Source organism: Crocuta crocuta, unplaced genomic scaffold (assembly GCF_008692635.1).
Source record: "Crocuta crocuta isolate KB4526 unplaced genomic scaffold, BGI_CrCroc_1.0 scaffold62, whole genome shotgun sequence".
In the NCBI taxonomy this organism is placed as follows: Eukaryota; Metazoa; Chordata; class Mammalia; order Carnivora; family Hyaenidae; genus Crocuta; species Crocuta crocuta.
The window spans coordinates 2,116,538-2,139,816 of NW_027529173.1; the positions used below are offsets into that span (position 1 = coordinate 2,116,538).

The 23,279-nt window shown below is 34.9% G+C and overlaps 1 long non-coding RNA gene across 4 annotated transcripts in view; it reads right to left on the minus strand.

Annotated features, from left to right (window-relative positions):
- Positions 1-3,646: 3,646 nt before the first annotated feature.
- Positions 3,647-23,279, minus strand: part of LOC144226291 (uncharacterized) — a 79,200-nt gene continuing 59,567 nt past the window's right edge. For all 4 annotated transcript variants that reach the window (XR_013333584.1, XR_013333587.1, XR_013333585.1 and 1 more), the window contains one exon: positions 3,647-3,740. This is a non-coding gene — a long non-coding RNA (uncharacterized LOC144226291). The remainder of the gene's footprint in view (positions 3,741-23,279) is intronic.

The following is a 23,279-nucleotide window of genomic DNA, read 5'->3' on the forward strand; positions in this document are numbered from 1 at the left end:
AACATGGGTCCAAGTCACCAGCTTCTTGATTCAGAAACTTTCTTTAGTGTCAGGTGCAACATCCCCAAACACAGTAGCAGTAGGACAATTCTTGGGGCTAGGAACTTTCTTAGGCATTGTACCTAGAGCTTAATTCTCCAGATCATCCACCAGTTTTTAAGCCACAGAGCAGCTAGTAATATGTCCCTTTCTGTTTAGCAGGTTTGTGTGCTCTGTAATGGAGCTCTTAACACTGACGAACCTTCCTAGATTTTAAACTATTCAAAGGAATTTTGATTACCCACTTCTGATGATGGAATGAGTAGATGTTCCATGTTTCCATTGTCATTTGACCCATGATTTAGGTGAAAATTACTAGCAAATAAGGCTCTTTTTTTTTAAAAATTTTTTAAATTTATTTTTTGAGAGAGAGACAGCATGAGCAGGGGAGGGTCAGAGAGAGGGAGATACAGAATCTGAAAAAGGCTTCAGGCTCTGAGCTAGCTGTCAGCACAGATCCTGATACAGGGCTCGAACCCACGAGCCATGAGATCATGACCTGAGCTGAAGTGCCCCAGGCTCTGCTTTCTGAATAGGTTTTTGACTATAGAAATATTGAGGATGTGAGGGTAAAATATGTGTTCTTTTCTTCTAATGTTCTTTTTATATAAATAATAACTTTATTCAGTGATATGGTCAAAGGTAGACATACACATGTACATTCATAGACTCATACATTATCTGTAATACTGAGGGGAATTAATGCTGCAAATAATCCAAAAGTAATACATTTAAATAAGATGTGATAGTAAATTTATATCCCCTCATCATTTTTATACGTCTAATATGTAATTTATGATGATGTTCAGATGCCAGTTCTTTTGTAAAGCCTTCTCTGCTCCTCTCATGCTTGCCTCTGTAACCACCACACACATACACAATACCCACCCCCCCACACACATACACATACACATGCAGACACGCACACACAACATTCCTATATACCAATTCTGTACATAATTACATTAATACTTTGATCAAAATATGTGACAATTATTTCTTTAGCCAGTCTTTCATTCTTGATCATGAGGTCATTGAGGTAAGAATTATGTTTTTATTATAATCTCTGTATCTATAGTATCTAGAATATTGTAGATGTTTAAGAAGTGTTGGGTGAACTGAACAGATGAGGGAGTAGGGGAAGCAAAATTTGAGGAGGACAGCATAAAGAACTACAGAGATTATTGAGGAGTGTGAAGACTGATAGTTGCAATTACCACCACTGTAAAACAAACCAACTCCAAATTTAATGACTTAAAACAACTGATTATTTCTCATAATTCTGTAGGTTGATGGACATTACTGTTTCATTGTTGTTAGTTGGGCCTCTGAAATAGCTGGAAGACCCAAAATAACTTCAGTCACATGGCTGTCTGTTGGTGTTGGGTTTTACCTGGGCAAAAGATGATAATAAACACTGATGATCTCTTAAGACTGTCTAGGAAGTTGTACAGCCTACTTGCCCTTCACTTTACCAATCAAAACAAGTCTTTTTGTTAGCCCAGATTCAAGGAGGATATAAATAGGTATCACTTCTTAAGTGTATAGTGATAAAGTCTCATTTTAATAAAGGGATGGGAAATACTGTTGCTACCATTTTGAAAACAATCCCTGCTGCATCTTTATTTATGTCTCTTCTTATTAGATGTGAAACATTTTTCATGAGTTTCAATGTTCTCATCTTTATAATGTTAGTATTAAATATGATATGCACTGATTTCCTTGGAGCTGTAGGACTATATGATGAAATAATGTTTTTGTTAAAAAGGTTCATTATTGAAAATGGAACCAGCTTTTATCATGTCTTTATTTCAACTGAAACCAAACTTTTCTTTGAGCTTCAAAATGCTTTTGTAAACTAGTGGTACTCAAAATGTGCTCTTCACAGCACCATTATTAATGTATTCTGGGGGCTTTGTTTTAGAAATACAGCAATCCCCCTCTGTCTTTGGTTTTGCTTTGTCTAGTTTCAATTACTTGCAGTCGACTATGGTCCAGAGGTGATGATCCTCTTTCTGAAGGAGGAGGATGATCAGATTGTCAGTAGTAGCCGAACACTACATCACAGTGCCTGTATCATTCACCTCACTTCATCTCATCATGTAGGCATTTAATCATGTTACATAATCACAAGAAGAACGAGGAGGAGGAGGAGGGGGAGGAGAAGGAGAAGAGGAAGAGGAAGAGAAAGAAGAAGAAGAAGAAGAAGAAGAAGAAGAAGGGGAATAGTATATAGAAAGATATTTTGAGAGAAAGAGAGACCACATTCACATAACTTTTAAAAAAATTTTTTTGAATGTTTATTTTTGAGAGAGAGAGAGAGAGAAACAGAAAGAGACACAGAATCCAAAGCGGTCTCCAGACTCTCAGCTGTCAGCACAGAGCTCCATGTGGGGTTTGAACTCACGAGCCATGAGATCATGACCTGAGCCAAAGTCAGACACTTAACTGACTGAGCCACCTAGGCACCCCTCACATAACTTTTATTATAGCATGTTGTTATTATTGTTCTATTGTCCTATTGTTACAATTGTTCTTATTTATCATTTATTGTTAATTTCTTACTGTGCCTAATTTATAAATTAAACTTTATCATAAGTGTGCATATATAGGAAAAACTATAATATATATAGGATTTGGTACTTCTGCAGTCTCAGAAACCTTCTGGGTGTCTGGAATCTTATTCCCTGCAGGGGGAATTACTGTACATATTAATGGACTTTATTCACCCCAGAACTAATGAATCAGAATCTGTGTACTTGTCCCAGTAATCCAGGTTTTGACAAGTTCTTTATGAAATTTTGATGCATACTAAAGGTTGAGAAGGACTGGAATAGAATAGAATAGAATACATCAGAAGTAAAATGTAAGCGGTAATGTAAAACAAAGTAATGCTGCCTACTGGCCATACAGTTAGTCAAAAGAATTGGGTGGAAATATGATTAAATCCCCCCAATTCTCATCTCAGCCAACCACACTAGAGTTCTAGTATTATTGATTCATTATTTGGGTTCAAATCTGAGAGTTTAGTGTTGGAGGATAACCCCTTGAGAGAGAGGAAAAACATAAGCAAACATTAAAACGATGGCAGAGATAAATTTACTTCATTATCTTTCTGAAAACAACATATCAAAACCTTAAACCGGACACCAGACAATAATTGATCCATATGATTTCAAATCTCCCTGAGAAAGAAGGAAGATCCATGATGGGACCTCTGGAAGTGAGGAAAAAGGTGTGGGTGGTTTTGATAATTTGAGAGAGAAGGGAGGTGGTATAATATAGATAGGTGAGACAAACAAAATAGAATTGCAGAGACACCAAAAATAAAAGCTATTTCTTCTCTCATTTGGCTCTGGGCCAGCCTTAATGCCCATTACCATGGAGATGGATAATGAAGCTGCTCAAAAACAGTAGAAAAAGTGAAGGGAGGAAGAGATCAGAGAAGAAAAAGAATATAAAGAAGAATGTTCGGAGCTATTTACAATAGCCAAGAGAAAAGAAGTAGTAGCAAATTATCCTTCAAAAACTAGGACCTTCTGCCTCTAGCACTCTCTGTTCATGGCCTAAATATAATTTGGAAGCAGGAAAATGAGAGATTCAAGACTGAAAATTTCCCACATTCTTTAATTGGAACTGTTACTTGTGCCCTAGCCCAGCTGCAAGAGAGGCTGGGAAAAATTTCCTTGGGAGTTCTTTGCCTACAAGGAAAAAGAAAGGTAATTTAGTTAATATGCAGCTGTCTCTACCACACAGATACAAGAAACATATGGTTAAAAATGATTTATTTCAACTCTATCCTTAAAGCAAAGATGAATAATTTTAATAAAATTAAAAGGACAGTTGTAACTGAAGTTTATAAAAGATTATGAATTTATCTGTAGTCACTTTGGTATAAAATAAATGCATTGGTTTTTCTAGAAGCTTGCTTAATTTCAGCTTTAGCTGTATTTACTTTTCCAAGTAAAATATTATCTGTTGTTGACATAACAAATAATATAGGCTGGTGGCTTATAATATTTTCTGTAGCTGTTTTATATTAAATGTTCAAATATCATAGCCATCTAGGTAATCTCAAAAAAGAATGTTGATGGAAGCAAAAATTATTTAACAAAATATAATTTGACTTATGTTTGGTTATTATTAAAATTTCCAAACATGATGCCGGAAAGTTGAGGAAAGATAACACAACACTGCTTAACAGATATTAAATGTATTACTGAAAGTTTAAAGGGATGGTAGGGTATTCAATTCAAGAGCAACCTCACATACTTTCCAGTTGTTTAGCTTTTAGTAAGTTACTTAGTATTCTGTGACTCAGTTTCCATAGCTGTAAAATATGGAGCGGATTGCAAATTTGAAATAATTTCTAACACCCTTTCTAATTCTAAAAGGTTTAAAAGACACATCAGAATAACGGAAGTCTTTAAGTGTCTTGTGCACATTAAAGTATAGCAGAAACCTCCCTTTCATTAGGACCAAACCAAAAACATTTCAGATACTTTGGAATCTGTAGAATTCCGGAAATAGACTTACTGGAAGCATCGATAGTAATATTAGATAATATTCATACTTGTAAAGCTCCTTGATAGTACTTAATATACAAAATGAGAGCTTAAGTTAATTAATTTTAGAAATTAGAAAATCATTTCAGAACACTTCATAGGTTTCAAATCCCAAAACTTGTTTCTTCTTCTTATCCTATTATCTAAAAAATACTTGCAAATCGTTTACTATCTGGACTACAACTTTACAATAAATATATCCCAATGATATATTAGGCTAGTAGGAAAGGAAGAGGAAAATTTTATGTTGATTGACCACTCTCTTTCTCCTTATTACTTCCCTTTTCTCCTTTCCTTCTTTCCCTATTTCTGTCCTGTAAATCCATGGTTATGAAGTAAACCTAAGTAGTCTAATTTCAGAGCCCAAATTCCAGACTATTCTACGCTGACTTTTCTTAGCACCTTTTTTGCACATAGATACTCTGTAAATGTTGATTGATGCTAAAATACTATTTTTGGCTATTTTCTTTTGTCTAGTTTTGAAAATTTTTGTAGGATTCAAGATTTTGACAGTTTACAGATATGGGTAGATGTGGGTTTCAAGATGTTTCTAGTTATCTTTATCAGTATCATAAGCAATTTTTTGGCATATGTGCTTGCTAGTACTGCATTGCTTGATTTCTTTCAATCAGCGTTTTCTTTTGTTTACCAAGTAATCATTAAATCCTTCCTGTTTCTTGATCCTAAATGCCATCAATGGCCAAATCTTGGTTTTTCCCTTTCAAATAGCTCTCAGATCTGTCATGTCTCTCCATCTCTCTCATCAGTACTCTAGTTAAACCTGTCCAGAATTGCATCCTCGAACCTCTACGGTAACCTTCTGATAGATCCACATGACACTCTTGCTCATCCCAATACAATGATTTTCCTCAAAGGAGCTACAGTGATCAACTGAAAAATGCAAATAGACTTTGGCTGTTCTGTTGAGTATCGGTCATATTTCAGACAAGAAACAGTCTTCAGTTCAAATAGTTTAAATGCAGAGATTAAAATGAAAGACCCACTTTGCAGTATGCTTATGGTTAAATAGTAGGAAATCCTGAGGAACATAAAAGTAGACAAAAGTGGAAGTTGATTACTGTCTTAGGTTGAAAGAGCAACTGAAATCAGTTGTATTACCAGAGCTCACTGAGAGGGTCCATACAGCAAAGACTATAATTGTGGAGAGACCAGCCACTACCAATGATACTGCAGTGAAACAAGAAGGAATTACCTTGATCTTCATTTCTCCAGTCTCAGCTTTTTGTCATTGCCTTTTTTGGGCCAAATTTAACTAGAAACTAGAGTGCAGAGAGCCAGCATAATTTAATCCAGGGGGTCAGCCTGAGGGAGAACAGAGCTGGACAGATATGATGAGGATTAACCAGTGCACCATAGCACCAAATCCTTAATCTGACTTGCAGAACCCTGCAAGATCTGACCCTTTCCTACCTCATCAGGCACATTCTTAGCTACTATTTCACTGAGCTTCAGCAATCTTGGGATTTTTCATTTTCTTGCATGTACTATGCTTACTCCCACCTCAGTGTCTTTACACAGCTGTTCCCTCTGATGAGTTCTTGCCTAACTTTTCACTTTCAGTTAAAACTTAATTGTCTTGCAGAGCTCAGCCTAAAAGACACTTCCTTAAGAAACCCTTAAGTGATTCTCCAGACTATGTCAGATTCTTGTGAAAAATGTCTGATTGCATCCTGCTCTCTTCTTGGTAGCACCTATCATTGTAGTTAAATATTTATTTATTAATTAAGATGATATTTGTTTTTTTTAATGTTTTATTTCTGAGAGAGAGAGAAAGAGAGAGAGAGAGAGAGACAGCATGGGCAGAGAAAGGTCAGAGAGAGAGGGAGATACAAAATCTGAAACAGGCTCCAGGCTCTGAGCTGGCAGTCAGCACAGAGCCTGACGCAGGGCTCGAACCCATGAACCATGAGATCATTACCTGAGCCAAAGTCAGATGCTTAACCAGCTGAGCCACCCAGGCGCCCCAAGATGATATTTGTATTCCTGGTACGAACACAAAGATTTTTAAATTTTTGTTTATCTTGTTCGCCACTGATTTCCCAGGGCCTTGCTCAGTATTTTGCATATAGTAGGCAGCCAGTAAACATTAAACGATTGAAAGAATGAACAAGTGAATGAATAAATATTTTTCATAGTTCATCCAAAATCCAAAAAATTCATATATTCCTATTTAACTTAATACAAAACCACATATGAAATAGCATGGAGTAAAAGTAATCTTGAACTGGCTTTCTTTGGTTGTATCTGTTACTACAGTGTTCTATTTATATAGGGGACTGAATACACAAAAAGAAGACAAGTTGCATTTAATACCATACTTCTTTCCTGCCTTTTAGGATAGACTGGATGATTACTTTTTGTAAAGCCAAAGTGTAGCAGAGTGCTTGTGAGTTTAGTATTTACAAGAACAGAATTGCAATAGAATGAATGTATTTTAGATGTCCTTATTGTACCTTTCCCAATTCCTCATTATCATGTTATGGGCATCCCCTCTCAGTGTGTAGCAGAGGATCTTTAAGCCATTCTGATTCATCCCTCGCCTCGGAATATCCATGTCCATCATCTGCCCCAGAAGATTATTTGCACTTACAAATTAGGTGAAGAAAGGGAGGGTTTTATGGGCTAGAAGTATGTTGAAAATGAGTTACTTTGCAACAGAGTGAGTGCATCAGGCAAGAATTTTAATATTTTATATGGTGTGCAAACATTAAACACGATTATTGTTCTCCTGCTAAATCTGTTGTAGGTAATAATTGTCCCATTTGATAGCCATTTAAAGTACAATAGTGAAATAATTCTCTTAGTTTCACCCCAAAGTACATGTGTTAATATCCCCACATTGCAAATAAAATAGCCAAAGGATGAATCTGTTAAATCCCTTGAATATTGGGGCTCCTCAGACTTCTTTTCCTGGACCTTTTCTTTTCTTATTTGCCATAGTTGGGGCTAGCCTTATCTGCTCCCATGGCTGCTTTTTTCTTTCTTTCTTTCTTTCTTTCTTTCTTTCTTTCTTTCTTTCTTTCTTTCTTTCTTTCTTTCTTTCCTTCCTTCCTTCCTTCCTTCCTTCCTTCCTTCCTTCCTTCCTTCCTTCCTCTTTTGTCTGCCTGCCTGTCTGTCTGTCTGTCTATGATTCTTGAACCAAACAGGGATTGGGGTACTGAATCCCCACAAGTTGAAAATCTGCATGTGACTTTTTTTGCACATAATTTTTGACTCCTCAACAACTTAACTACTAATAGCCTGCTATTGACCAGAAGCTTTACTGATAATATAAAGAGTTGATCAACATATATTTTCTATGTTATATGTATTATATGTATATATGTATATATATAACATATTCTTACAGTAAAGTAAGCTAGAGAAGTGAAAATATTATTAAGAAGATCTTAAGGAGGAGAAAATATACTTACTATAATCTATTTAGTTAAAAAAAAAAGCCTGCAAAGAAATGGATTCAAGCAGTCTAAACCCAGGTGTTCAAGGATAAACTGCTCATGACTCTAAGTCTTTATACCAGCCCCAGGTCATCTCTTTTGCTCGAGTTCTGCATTCCCAAGTTCCCTTTTCCTTTCTCTCCCACCACCCTTCCTGTTAATCTTCTTGTGTTTTCAATCTCAGTTAATGGATCACCACTTATGTAGTTTCCCAAACCCTGTATCTTGGATTCATTTTTTGACTTCTCTTTCCAAATCTAACCAGCCACAAAGTCCTTTCAAATTTAATTCCAAAATGTTCCATTAACCATTTACAGCATTTTCTCTCCATTGCTATTTTACTGGTCATTTTCTTACTATCCTAATATAATAGTTTTCTGTGATCTTCTTGCCCCATTTTCCCTTGTCATCACGGTCTGTCTTCTGGGAAGGGATAGTTACCTACCAAAACAAGATTTATATTACTTTTGCTCAAAAATATTTATTGTACCTTAAGCTTCTCTTTGCTTACTCCTTAGCTTGACATAAAGAGTTCTTTTTAAGTATGAACTATGTAAATCCTTTCTACCATTCTATCTATTTTAGCTTATCACTTGACATCTCCTATCTCACCCAAAGATTCTGTATCCACATCTTGATGGCAGTAGTTACCATGTGCTTTCTGTGACTTTGTTTAGTGATGGAAGAGCTAAGTAGTCCTTTGAAAGCTTGTATTTCTGTGCTTATCTACAAGACAGCTTAATGGCTAATTCTTGGCATATTCCAGACCACATTTAATCCCTTCCACCATTTGGTCTTTCAAGAAATAGTATTAATGAGAATTATACTGAAATTACTTAGATTCTGGTCTCTTCATTTATAAGGCAACTTGTTTAACTTATTATTCAGTTATTCAGTGAACTTTTATTGAATATCTAATATGTGCCAGATACTGAATATAGAGGTAAAGACTCTTTCATCAAGGAATATGGTCTACTAGGAGATGAATATTTTAAAAATGTAGGGATTGATCCTATTTTGAGTCTAAGATATAGATGTGTTTGTAAATGTATAGCACAGGAGTAAGGCTGGCTTCTTATAAAGAAAACAAATATATCAATTGCTGCTAATTTTTCAGGCTTTGAAATTAGGCTTTATTATTTAAAGGAAAGACTATTTCAAGAGTTTCATTTTGGTCCAAGCCTTTTCATTTTTAAAATGTGTTTTAAAATTTCAAATGTTTTGGGTACCGAGGCAGCTCAGTCAGTTAGCATCCAACTTTTGATTTCAGCTCAGGTCATGATCTCACAGTTCATGAGTTCAAGCCCTGCATCAGGCTCTGGGCTGACATTGTGGAGTCTACTTAGGATTCTCTGTCTCCCTCTCTTTCTCTGCTCTTCTCTACTTGTGTTCTCTCTCTCTCAATAATAAGTAAACATTAAAAAAATAATAAGATTTCAAATGTTTTGTTTATAAATAGTCCTAGAAATTCTCAAAACAATTTAGAAATCACAAATGAGATGTATTGAATGTCAATTTTAATTTTATTTTTTTCTGAGTGTTCACTGGCATCGGCCACGGAACAATTAAAATACTGACTAATACAACTCAGCACCAGAAGTCCCAAATAGTCCAATTAAAACATGGGTGGAGGATCTGAATAGACATTTTCCCAAAGAAGACACATAGCTGGCCAAAAGACACAGGAAAGATGCTCAACATCACTCATCATCAGGGAAATGCAAATGAAAACACAGTGAGATGTCACTTTACAGCTGTGAGGACTACTAGTATCAAAAAGATAGGAAATAGCAAGTGTTTGCCAGGACGTGGAGAAGAGGGAATCCTTGTGTACTGTTGATGGGATGGCAAATTTGTGCAGCCATTGTGGAAAACATTATGGAGGTTCCTCAAAAAATTAGAAATAGAAATACCATATGTTCCAATAATTCCACTACTAGGTATTTACCCAAAGGAAACAGAAACACTTCATTGAAAATTAAGCCCAGTTTCTTTTCACTTTTAGACAGGTGCTTTTTTTTGGTTTGTCTGTTTGTATTTTGTTGTTTTTTTAATTTCTTTTTAACTTTAAGATTACAAATTTTTATTTATTATTTTTTATAGTTTATTGTCAAGTTGGTTTCCGTATAACACCCGGTGCTCATCCCAACAAGTGCCCTCCTCCACGCCCATGACCCTTTTCCCCCTCTTCCCCACCCCTATCAACCCTCAGTTTGTTCTCAGTATTTAAGTCTCTTATGGTTTGCCTCCCTCACTCCCCTTAACTGTTTTTCCCCTTCTCCTCCCCCATGATCCTCTGTTAAGTTTCTCCTGTTCCACGTATGAGTGAAAACATATGGTATCTGTCCTTCACTGCCTGACTTATTTCACTTAGCATAACACCCTCGAGTTCCATCCACATTGCTACAAATGGCCAGATTTCATTCTTTCTCATAGCCAAGTAGTATTCCATTGTGTATATAAATCACATCTTCTTGATCCATTATTCAGTTGATGGACATTTAGACTCTTTCCATGCTATGGCTACTGTTGAAAGTGCTGCTGTGAACATTGGGGTACATGTAGGCAGGTGCTTATTTATCACTATCTTTCATTAGACCTCTTTGCACTTTATCTTTATGCACCCCTATGTTTATTGCAGCATTTATATACAGTGGCCAAGATATGGAAGCAACCTAAGTGCCCATTGATAGATGAATGAATAAAGATGTGGTATATATGTACAGTGCAGTGTTACTCAGCCATAAAAAAGAAGGATGAGATCTTCCTATTTTTTGGCAACAGGGTTGGAGCTAGAGGATATAATGTAAGTGAAATAAGCCAGACTAAGAAAGGCAGATGCCATATAATTTCACTTATGTGTGAAATCTAAAGAAACAGAATGAATAATCAAACAAAAAGCAGAAGCAGACCCATAAATACAAAGAACAAACTGATGGTTGCCAGAGGGGAGAGGGACAAAATGAGGATGGGCAAAATGGGTAAAGAGGAGTAGGAGATACAGGCTTCCAGTTATGGAATGAATAAGTCATGAGAATAAAAGGTATAATATAGGGAATATGGTCAGTGGTATTATAATAGCATTATATGATGACAGCTGGTAGTTACACTTGTGGTGAGCATAGCATAGTGAATAAACTTGACAAATTACTGTGTTTACACCTGAAATTAATGTAGCATTTTATGTCAACTATACTTCAATTAAAAGAATTAAAAAATCTTGACTAAAATGGATAAGAAACAGCAAATTCTTTGTTCACTCATAAATATATATTTATTATATAACATTATGAATATAAATGTGTTTGTTTATAAGTAGTATAAAGAACTATTTAGCATATTCAAGTGTGTATGTACAAATGTTCTAGTATGCTTTTGGAAATAATGAGTTATGTTGTTTAAGAACTTAATTATTTCTCAAAGAAAGGAACTTAATTATTTCTCTTTGAGATTGTGTCTAAAAATACTGACAAATTCTATCTACAACCATTTGCTTTTCATGCCACAATTTTTTTCATTACAATTGCAGCTTGGACAGGCAGCTTGGGAGTAAATGTAACCCTACATATTTTTTCCAACTAATCTTTTTACAAATCATTTTTTTGAAATACTTTCATTAACCAGAAAGAACCATGATTTCACTAAGGCCCAGTAAAAATCTAAATGTACTGTCAAGTTCAAAGTTACTATAATTTTTCAATGTTTAGTTTGTGGTTTCAAATTTATTCTCTAAGAGTTAGTTATGAATCAAAAAGCTAGAAGGGACTTTGTAGGATCATTGTTTCTACTTTGCCTAGAAATGCACAAGCCAAAGTTATCTAAATTGACATTCTTATTTGAATCTTCTCTGAGAAAACAGGGGTCACAGCCTTGCCTGAGTGAAGTACTTAATCACCCTTAGAGTGGACATGATAGTCATTCTTAAGAGTCTGAACACTCTTTGGCCCCTTCATTGAAAATTAAGCCCAATTTCTTTTCATTTTTAGGCAGGTGCTTATTGGTCACTATCTTTCATTAGACTTCTTTACACTTTCTTTGTAGAATCTATTTTCCTGTTTATTTTCTTGAGTCTCTTTGAAGTTTTGCCATAATTTAAAATAGTGAAAGAAAATCTGAAGATGTTTCTCTTAAGCAAGATCAAGAAGAGCAGGCTTCTTCCTTCCAGTTTATTTGGCAAAAACCCATTGAGGAAGGATTTTATTCCAAGCCAGTATTCTCAATGTTAAAATGCCAGTGCTTAACAAGAGGGAGCCTCTGACCTCTGTGGACTAAACATCCAGTCAGGACAGCAAAGAAGGAACAAGGCAATGCAGAGTCAGGAATGCTCAGTAAGTTAGTGGGAGCATTCAGAAAAGGGTAGCCAGTGGTGGCTTTAGGCTACTAAGGCCATGAAAAACCTGTGGTGACTTAATACCATATTTAAAAATTTTGTACATTTATGCAGTGTAAAAAAAAAGCCTTAAAATAGGTGAGAACTTCAACTTCTTCTCATGTGTACTTAAACAAGTGAAACCTTGATTCATGTGGTAGCATTGTCCATGAGAACCCTTATGATCTAGAGAAATTTCCAGTTTTCTGATTTTTTGCCCAACCCCTTATAAATGTTTGGGTGGTAAGAAAAACATGTTAGGTCTTATTCTAGTACAAATGCAAATATAATCCCTAAAATAATTCATTTTTAAAGAAAATGTAATCATAAATTTTAAAACATATTATGTTTTTCCAACATTTACTTTTGACAAAAGATGAATGCCTTTGGTTTTCTTTTTCTCCCCATGACTCCTTTACCTGTAGGTGATTAGATGTATATGTAGATGCATACATGTATATATAGATACCTATTTTGTTGATAGGGTTGACACCTGGCTGCTGCATAGTCACTATATATTCAACTTCCAAAAGTGATGATATTATATTATATCATATTATATTATATTATTACTTTTGGAATATATATATACATATATATATATACATATATATATATATATATATGACTGTATTTCCTAGTTTTCCAAGGATAGATCTGATTTTCATGTGGGGTTCTAGCATAATTATTAATAGCTTCTTTATTCATACTCAAAAGTCTCCTAGGTTGAATGATAAATTACATGGTCGCTGTATATATGGTGAACTTTAGGTCAACTGCAATAAAGAGAGGATAAGGAAGTAGTTAGCATGAGGCAGTTACTGTGAAAAGATTTAAAGCTACCTTTTGAAATTAGTAAAAATCACACATCTATTCCTTTTTCCTGAAGAGGGCTAATTTTTTCTTGTCTTGGGACTTATTTCTGGTTGTATTTAAGTAATGTGAAGAAGGTGAGGGTGTTTTTGAGAGTCTGAGTTCCTATAAATATTTCATATAAAAGATAATATTATCAAAAAGATGATTTCAATTTGACTGCATTTGAATAAAATAATTTAGAATCTTCAAATATCCAACCAATTGTTTATGAAAGTTTATTTCTCTATGATAGTTATTTATTTGAATATCTTTATCTCAATTTATGTTTCAGAATTACCTATAATTAGCTCTGTCTTCTATCAAAATATCAGCATATAGCTCTCTAATGTAATAAAACAATTGCACTAATTAATATCTTAAGTACAAAGATTTTCATATTCTCCAAGTTATCATATCTGTACCCGTCTAAAATTACTTTGTTTTAGATATACATTAAGTATTAATTGATGTATTTATTATTTATGCATCCTATATGGGGTTATCATCATGGCATAAATTAGAAAGTTTGCCTGGAGATGAATTGGGATCTGATTTGGAGACAGGCAGAGATGATACAGGCACAGTGATGGTACCATATGTTTTATCTTCTTGGAGAAATAGAATGATCGGAGAGCTACCTCTGAAAACATTGTATATTAGTTTTCTAGGGCTGCCGTAACAAAATACTATGGACTGAGTGGCTTAAACAACAGAATTGTATTTCTCACAGTTTTGGAAGCTAAAAGCCCAAGATCATGGTAATTTCTCCTGAAATTACCTCTTGTGAAATGATCTCATTTAACTTTAATTACCTCTAAAGATCCTATCTCCAAATACAGTCACATTCTGAGGTACTGGGGGCTAAGACTTCAACATATGAATTTTGAGGGAGCACAATTCAGCCCATAACACCTGGAAGGAGGAATTTTATTTGCAAGGATGAGTGAAGCTAAATCCTGTAGCACAAAAATTTGAAAGCAGTGATGAGACAACGTCTCAACTACTTGAGGAAAATTCTGGGAATATATTATAGTTTAAGTGGAATATATTGTTGGAACAAAAATTCCTTTAACTGCTTATGCTCTGAAAAGGTCTAGTGCCTTTGAATAATTATGTTACATGAATATATGAATAGCTCATGTGTTAATGGTTTCTATTTGGTATGTTTTATGTTTCCCAAGATACCTTGTTTAAATGTTAAAATAAAGAAGCTAAGACTCATAATACATGAGTTGAAATCCTTATAAACAATAAATTCTGTGGTCCTAAGGAAAGTGAAGTTACATTTTTAACTGATAAATTCTTCGTTTAAATTTTATTATTGTTTTAGAAGATATGTTCCTCTTCCCCTCACTTCCTTAACTATACCCCTAACTTCCAATTTGAAAGGATTAAATTAATTGGATGCATAAAATGATCAGATCACTTAGAAAAATGTCGAGTGAGATCTTGAAATTCATAGCTCATTAAAGCAGGAATTAATATTACAGGTAATCTCCTTCAGATTCCTCGATTTTCTGTGTGAAGAATGTGAAGTCCATGAAAATATGTTTATTAAGAGTTTAAACTCTGGAATCAGACCAGACTGGGTTTGAATCATTCTTGGCTGCTTCTTAACAGTGTGACTTGGGATAAAATATTTAACCTTTCTAAACCTTGGCTTCTTCAACTACAAAATGAAGGGAATAACAGTACCTCCTTCATAGGATTACTGTGTGTTTCAAATGAAATAATTGTAAAGCATTTAGCACAGTGTTTAGCCCCTGTGAAGTGTTAAATAAATCTTAATTCTAATAATAATTTAGGATCCTATTGCCTAGGATCATGGAAATGATATTATTGGAACCCTGACATTTCTCAGTTTTAAAGGTATGTTTCAAATTTATCAAGAAAACCATTTCAACTTTCAAAACTTTATAAATACTATTTAGTTCTATTCATGCCTTCTTTTGATGGCTTTCACCAACAATTACATGCAATAACTTTCTTCAGAGTAGCTAAAAACTGCTTTAACTTTCACTTGTGCTTTGGCATGAGCAGACAGTTTTGTAACAGTTGGGACTGTCAGAATTCTAGAAATAAATGCTGCTTTCTAATTCTAGAAATAAACACATTTACCCTTTGATAGCATACTAAATGCAGTTATTCAGGATTGAAGGTCCGTTGACTTTTAGAATGTTTCTCACATTTCTGGATAAATTTAAAGCCCAACAAATAGAAACTCTTTTGAACTATTTCAGTGGACTCATGTTTGTTTAAAAATTCACAAGAACTTTCAAGGAACTTGATGAAATGATCTGAAAAGTCCTAGAGATATAGGTTTCTTAAAGTCAGTTTTACTGTAATAAACCTAAGAATATGCAATTACATATGTATGATTATAAACTGACCATGCAAAAGCATAATGGAAGGTACAGTTTCAGGCTGTGTTTTCCATGCAAGGGATAGAGTTGAAAGGATGGAAGCAAAAGAGCATGTATAAGAATGTTAGGGGTATATGGGTGTGTGGCTTAGTGTGAAAACACCTGCAGTGTGTTTCTCATTGCCATGACTTTGTTTTAGTCATGGATGGTATTTAATGTATAGTCAAGTAGGAAATGAGATCTTTGTTTCTTAGATGAGGGCATTGGTTGAGAAAACCTGGTTTGGGTGAGGGGGAGAATAATCATGACTTCCTGTAGTAAAGTGTAAAACGCTTTGTTGTCAGGTAAATATGAAATCAAATTCTGTCCCTTCAATTACATTTTACCTTAAGAAAGGTAAATGTCAATGAGTTTCTCAGTGATAAGATGGGCAAAACATCAACTGTCCTTAAAATAGGGTTGCTGTAAGAATTAAATGTGTTAACTTAATCAAGGGCCTAGCACATTGTTGGTATTCTCTTAGGAACAACTATTATAAATAGCATATAACTTCTCCTTGTGTTCTGTGGTTACTGTCGCAATCAGTTTAGGTTGTTATGACAAAATGCCATAGACTGGATGGATGGTCTAAATGACAGACATTTATTTCTCATAGTTCTGGAGGCCGGGAAATCCAAGATAAAGGTGCCACCATATTCAGTACCACTTTCTCGTTGTACATTCACCTGGCAGAGAGCAGGAGCAAGCTCTTGTGTTTATTTTTATAAAGGCAATAATCCCATTAATGAGGGCTCAACCTTCATGGTGTAATTACCTCTCAAAGGGCTCTACCTCCTTATACCATTACATGGGAAGTTAGAGCTTCAACATATGAATTTGTGTGGGAGTGAGGGAGATGGGGACACAGACATTCAGTCCATAACAGCCACAAACAACTTCATTATTCTCTGTAACATTAGACATCTTAGCTAATGCTACTATGTAATCACTTTTATGGTACTATGGCTTGCTTTGGTGAAGAATCTAGGAAAGTGAATTGATAAAGAAATAATATTGGCGCACCTGGGTGGCTCAGTCGGTTAAGTGTCTGACCAGGTCAGGATCTCACGGTTTGTGGGTTCGAGCCTCGTGTCAGGCTCTGTGCTGACAGCTGCTCAGAGCCTGGAGCCTGCTTCGGATTCTATATCTCCCTCTCTCTCTGGCTCTTCCCTGCTCACGCTGCCTCTCTCTCTCTCTCAGAAATAAATAAAAAACATTAAAAAAAAAGAAATAATATGAATTTCTTTAAAGGAAAAAGAATTATTTTTTATACAGAGGAATGAAATCTCTGTGGGTATTTCATAATAATAGGCGTAATTGTATTAAAGTGGGAAATAAGTCAATAAAAACAAAAAATGACAAAACATTAAGAAAAATGTCAGAAGTTTGTACATATGAAACATTGTATTTTTAATTCTAAATTTATTTTTAATCAAGTACATCTTACAAAGTTATATAGTAGCAAAATTTTGTGACATTTTTAGAAATCTATAAAATAAGTTAGACTGATCTGCTTGGGGTGGCTTCTGTCAGTTAATTCAGAATGAAATAAGAAAATGTAGCTTCTGTGCAAATTTTCATTAGAGAAAAAACAGTATGTTTGAATTGGTATAGCTTAAGTCTTTCATTTACTAATTACTACTGGATTTTATATTGAATAGAGATGAAATCTACTAAAAATAAAATCTGTTATCACATTTTGATAATAGATGCTGTATAAAATGTAACTATAATTACATATAGAATGCATCATGCATCACAGCTACTTGGTTTAATATAATGAAAATACTAATGATATTAAAATAATTAACATTAATATGAAAATGTATTCTGTAGTTTATTTTTAAAGATTCTTATTATAGTGATATGTTTGGTGACACATCATATCAGATTATGTATATTGTCCTGACAGTTATTTTTTCTTAATGTTTATGTATTTTTTTGAGAGAGTGAGAGCACAAGTGGGTAAGGGGCAGAGAGAGAGAGAGAGAGACAGAGACAGAGAGTGAGGGAGAATCTTCACTTTCAGTGCTGTCAGTGCAGAGCCTGATGCGGGGCACAGTCCCATGAACCATGAGATCATGACCTGAGCCAAAACCAAGAGTTGTATGCTTAACCAACTAAGCCACATAGACACCCCCTGCCACAGTTATTATAAACACTCCTTCTACCTGTTCAATACTATTTTGATTTGAATAGTAAGTTATATGGTCACCTTAAAAATATTACTGAGATATTTAAAAAAAAATGTTTTCTAAAATATTTACAGTAGAAATCTCATTCATTTATTTAACTAAAGTTTATTTAGAGCCTGTGTGGATCATGTGCAGGTGCTAATTAGAAAATAAATGAAATGAAATAGAGAGAGAGAGAGATCGTCTTTATTCTCTCAGAACTAAAAGTACTCAGAAAGGTGGTTATTTATATACAAAATACACAGACAAATTTATAGTTGCAGCATGGTAAGTGTTAAGAAAGGGAAGTTCATGGTACTATGTGGGAGTAAAACAGGAAGAATTGTCTTGGAGATATACAACATTAAGGTATCTGATCTTTTGCACAACTAAGATTCGTGAGGTGTAATCTTTCAGTCTCTAACTCTCTCCATTGGGGAGATCACAGCATGGAAGCTGACTTGTCTTGGAGTGAGAAAGGGAGAAACCCTAAGAGTTCCGAAACCAGAAGTCACAGGGTTTATTTTGTGTTTTGTGTTTTTTTTGTTTGTTTGTTTTTGTAATCTAATGTCTGGAGTTATATCACATTCACCATATTCTGTTAGTTAGAAGGGGCTATTAAGGTTAGCCCACACTCAAGGGGAAGATGTTGCATAAAACCTGAATACCATGATGGAGGAATCCCTGGGTATTATCTTAGAGGCTGCCTGTCAAGTTATGAAGTTTTCCCATATTTATCAGGAAGATCGAATGTTCTTCTTTTAGTCTCTTAAGGTACAAGTGATAAATCCAACTTAGACATAATATTTAAATTTTTCGTGTACATTACTAGATGTGATTTGTGGATAGTTTGGTTAAAGTACATTTATGGTTATGTCTGAAATTTGCCTATAAGTTTCTGTTGTGTGTGTGGCTTGCAGTCAAGGTTGTGTTAGTGTCATAAAGCAAATTGAGGAGTGGATTTTAATCTTGAATTGTATAAGACTGAAATTACAAAAAAACTTCTATGCCTGTGAGAACTTCAATTTGTGATTGAGAATTTTTATCATGAATAGAAGCTAAATTTTGTCAAATTCTTCTCGTGCATCAGTTTCTGTGATCATATGGTTTTTCTTCTCCATCTTGTTGGTATGGTAAATTACACTTATTGATTTTTGAGTACTGAACCAGTCTTGTGTCTCAAAAATAAATCTCCCCTGGTTATGGTATATAATTCTTTTTATATTTTGGTGAGTTTTATTTGGTAATGTTTTGTTAAGAATTTTCACATTTAGGAGCACCTGGGTGACTCACTCTTTTAAGTGTCTGTCTTTAGCTTAGGTCATGGTCTCATGGTTTGTGACTTAGAGCCCTGCATGGGACTCTCTGCTATTAGCACCGAACCTGCTTTGGATCCTCTGACCCACCCCGCCGCCCATCCTTCCACTGTGCGCTCTCTATCTCTCTCTCTCTCTCTCTGAAAAGTAAATAAACATTAAAAAAAAGAATTTTCACATTTATGCTCATAGTGGATATTGATCTGCATTTTTTGGTACTATTTTGTCTGGTTTTGATATCAATATACCATTTGCTTCATGGAATTAGTTCTTCCTCTGTTATTTTCTGGAGAATGTTGTGTTGAATTTATGTTAATTCTCTTAAGCATTTGGTAGGTTCTTCAATGAAACTAACTGTGATTTCTTTTTTGGGAGATTTTTAATTACAAATTCAATTTTCCTAATAGTTATACATCTATTTAAATGATCTATTTTTATATTAGGTGAATTATAGTACTTTGTACTTTTCAAGGGGTTGGTCCGTTTCATCTGTGTTATCAAAGTTATATGTGTAGAATTGTTCATCATATTCCCTTATTACCCTTCTGATGTCTACAAGATCTGTAGTGGTATACTCTGTTTCATTCCTAATAGTAGTAAGTTGTATGTTTCTCTCTCTCTCTGTCTCTCTGTCTCTCTCTCTGTCTTTCTCCACACGGTCAGTCTTGCTGGAAGCTTGTCAGTTTTATTAATCTTTTCAAAAATTGCATTTTTTAAATGTTTATTTGAGAGAGAAAGAACATGAGTCGGGGAGGGGCAGAGAGAGAGGGAGACAAAGAATCCAACGTAGGCTCAGGCTCTGAGCTGTCAGCAACAGAGCGTGACACAGGGCTCCAACTCTCAAGCCGTGAGATCATGACCTGAACCGAAGTCAGATGCGTAACTGACTGAACCACCCAGGCGCCCCAAGAATTGCATTTTTGTTTCATTGAACTCCTTTATTTTTTTCTGTTTTCAATTTCATCGATTTCTGTTATTATATGTTATTTTCTTTATTCTATTTGTTTTGGGTTTATTTTATTCTTCTTAGATTCTTAAGGTGGGAGTTTAGATGGTTAATTTAAGACTTCCTCATTCTAATATAGAACTTAATTGTATAAATTTCCCTCTCAGCATGTATTAGTTGCATCCTGCATACAAATCTAGATATGATGTATTTTCTCTTCCATTAAGTTCAGTGACAGCCTTGGGGGGAGGATTAACATTCTGGTTCTCTGCTTGGTCTTCTTTGATACCAACTCAGTATGGGATGGGTGGAAGAGGGACTTCAGGTGCTTGGTAGGTGTCTAGGGGTATCTTTTCTTTTTCCTGGTCTTTTAACTTAAGAGAGAAGGTTGGACCTTTTTTGGTCTGTGCCCATTGACATTTCCTAGTTGTCAGTTACCCAGTGTTTAGCCTGGAATATATGTGGCAAAAAGAAAACCTAGGTAGCTCATAGTATTGTTTCTTGTGTTCTGGGGTTGCTGGCCAGACTGCCTTCAGATTCTTAGGTTTATTTCATATATAATGTCCTGTGTTTTCATTGTGATAGGTGGGAGGATTAGGGAAAAGTACATCTATTCCGTTTTTCCAAAAGCAGAGTCTTCAACATGTCTTATTTTAGATATGTAGTATTTTAGAGGTGCTGGAGTGGCTCAGTTGGTTGAGCATCCAACTTTAAAAAAATATGTATTAATTAATTAATTAATTATTTAGAATGAGCAGAGGAGGGTCAGAGAGAGAGGGAGAGAGAGAATCCCAAGCAGGCTCCACACTGTCAGGGCAGAGCCTCATGTCAGCTTAATCCTGTGAGACCATGACCTGAGCCAAAATCAAGAGTTGGACTCTTAACTGACTGAGCCACCCAGGCACCCTCCTCCATGACTCTTTCTTCATATATATGTAATATCATTAGATCATTTTGTTATTTTTGTTCTCAGATCTCTCTATATCTGAGAGAGATATATTAACATATCTCATAGAAATGTATAATTTGTCAATTTATTCTTATATTTCTGTTAATTTTTCTTTAAAGTTATGTCACTAGGTGCATAAGGTGCATTTAAGTTAAAAATTGTCACACTTTTCAAATTCAGTGTTCACTTTTATAGTGACCATCTTTATGTTTAATATATATATTTTTTGCATTTATATTTATTTTATCTGGTTTTAATATATAGTTACTCCAGTTTTATTTTCCTTAGTATTTGGTATGTCTTTTCTATTCTTTTGGCCTTTATTTTGTTTCTTTATGATATATTGGTCACATAAACATAATTTAACAGGACTTTAAACTTTTTAAAAATTTATTACAGTGGGGGTGCCTGAGTGGCTCAGTCAGTTAAGCGTCCAACTTCTGCTCAGGTCATGATCTCATGGTTTGTGAGTTTGAGCCTGGCATCAGGCTCTGTGCTGACAGCTAGCTCAGAGCCTGGAGCCTGCTTCAGATTCTGTGTCTCCCTTTCTCTCTGACCCTCCCCGTTCACACTGTCTCTCTCTCTCTTTCTCTCTCTCTCTCTCAGAAATAAATAAACACACACAAAAAATAAAATTTATTACAGTGAGCATTGTTTTTAAATTTGTTTTTAATGTTTATTTATATTTTGAGAGAGAGAGAGACAGGGTGTGAGTGGGGGAGGGGCAGAGAGAGATGGAGACAGAAAGAGCCATGAGATCAGGACCTCAGCCAAAGTCGGACGCTTAACTGACTGAGCCATCTAGGTGCCCCAGGAATATTGTTTTTAATAAAGATTCGTCTATGTTTATAATGGTCACTGATAATCTTTTGGTTGGTTTTATCATTTTATTATGACTCTCTTTTTGTCTCAGCTTTTCTCTTTCTCCCTACGTTCTTTCTTTCTATTTAGTGCTTTTTCACTTTCCTTTTTTTTTGTCTCTGCAGAAGTTTTTAATTTTTATTGATTACAGTTAATAATTTTTGGAATTGCATCTGGATTTTGAATTCGTAATTGCTGTTTCTCATTTTCATAATTAGTGTGTTTTAACACTTCTGGAAAATTCTTCATCTTAACCTCCTTTAAAATTGTCTTGTCCTAATTCTTTCTATGATTTCCTTTGGAGCGCTTAGATATGTACCATCTTAACTTCTCATTTTTATTCACCATAGTTTTCTTTCTCTTTACTACATTCAGGATAATTTCTTTGAAATTGTCCTTCATTTTACCAATTCTCCCCTTAGATTTTCATTTGCTTCTGTCAGTCACTTCGGCATTTAATAAGTTCTTTAAATTTTATTCTCTAAGATTTTTCACAACAGAGGTGTTAAAAATTCAACTGTAAATCCATTAGGAGGACTATGTGGTTATGAATTCTCTGGAGAGATTCTCTGCTCCCTCCCACCTTCACTCTTTCCTCATCTATGTCTCCTGGCTTGAGACAGGTGAATTTCCTTGTTACCTCCTTATGGGTAGCAGGTTTTATTTCTTCTTCACCTTTATACTACTAATAAGAAATCTTACTAGATTTATCAGTTTGAGCAAGTACTAAACATTATCACCTGTCCCTGTATCCTCTGCAGGCTTTAGAGAGAACTCAGGTGTCCAGGATTGGGTAGAAACTCTCAGAGAGAAAAGCTACTTTTGGCCCTGGCTTGTCTCCCGAGTTTCCTACGCAGCTGTGGGGGACTCCACAGATCCTTTTGTTGGTTTTAACCCAGCAAATCACTTACAATCAAAATGATACATATATATATTTATTCACCATTTTAGTTGATTTTGCCTAGAGAATAAGTAGCTCAGAGTATCTGATGCTAGAAATGAAAGTTTAGACCTAGTCTTTTTTATCTGTAATTTCACTTCCTTTACAAGTCATTATTACTTACCAATTTCTGTGTTAGTGGATGGCTCTATTGCAAACTGACATCACTATACCCTTCTGGCAATGAGTCAGCTATTTTTGGGTTAAAAGAAGTATTATATTTCCATCTGCTTGTTGCTTAGGGTTTAAAGTAGATAGTTTCATCTCCTGACTTAACAAAAAATTCTATTCCTATATTTTACAAGCAGAGTGTTAGCTGTGGTAACATTCTAGTTCTAATTTTTTCTTAGTTTTTTTTTTAAGCATTGTCAGTATTTTGGCTGGGAAGTGATCAGGTCTCCCTTC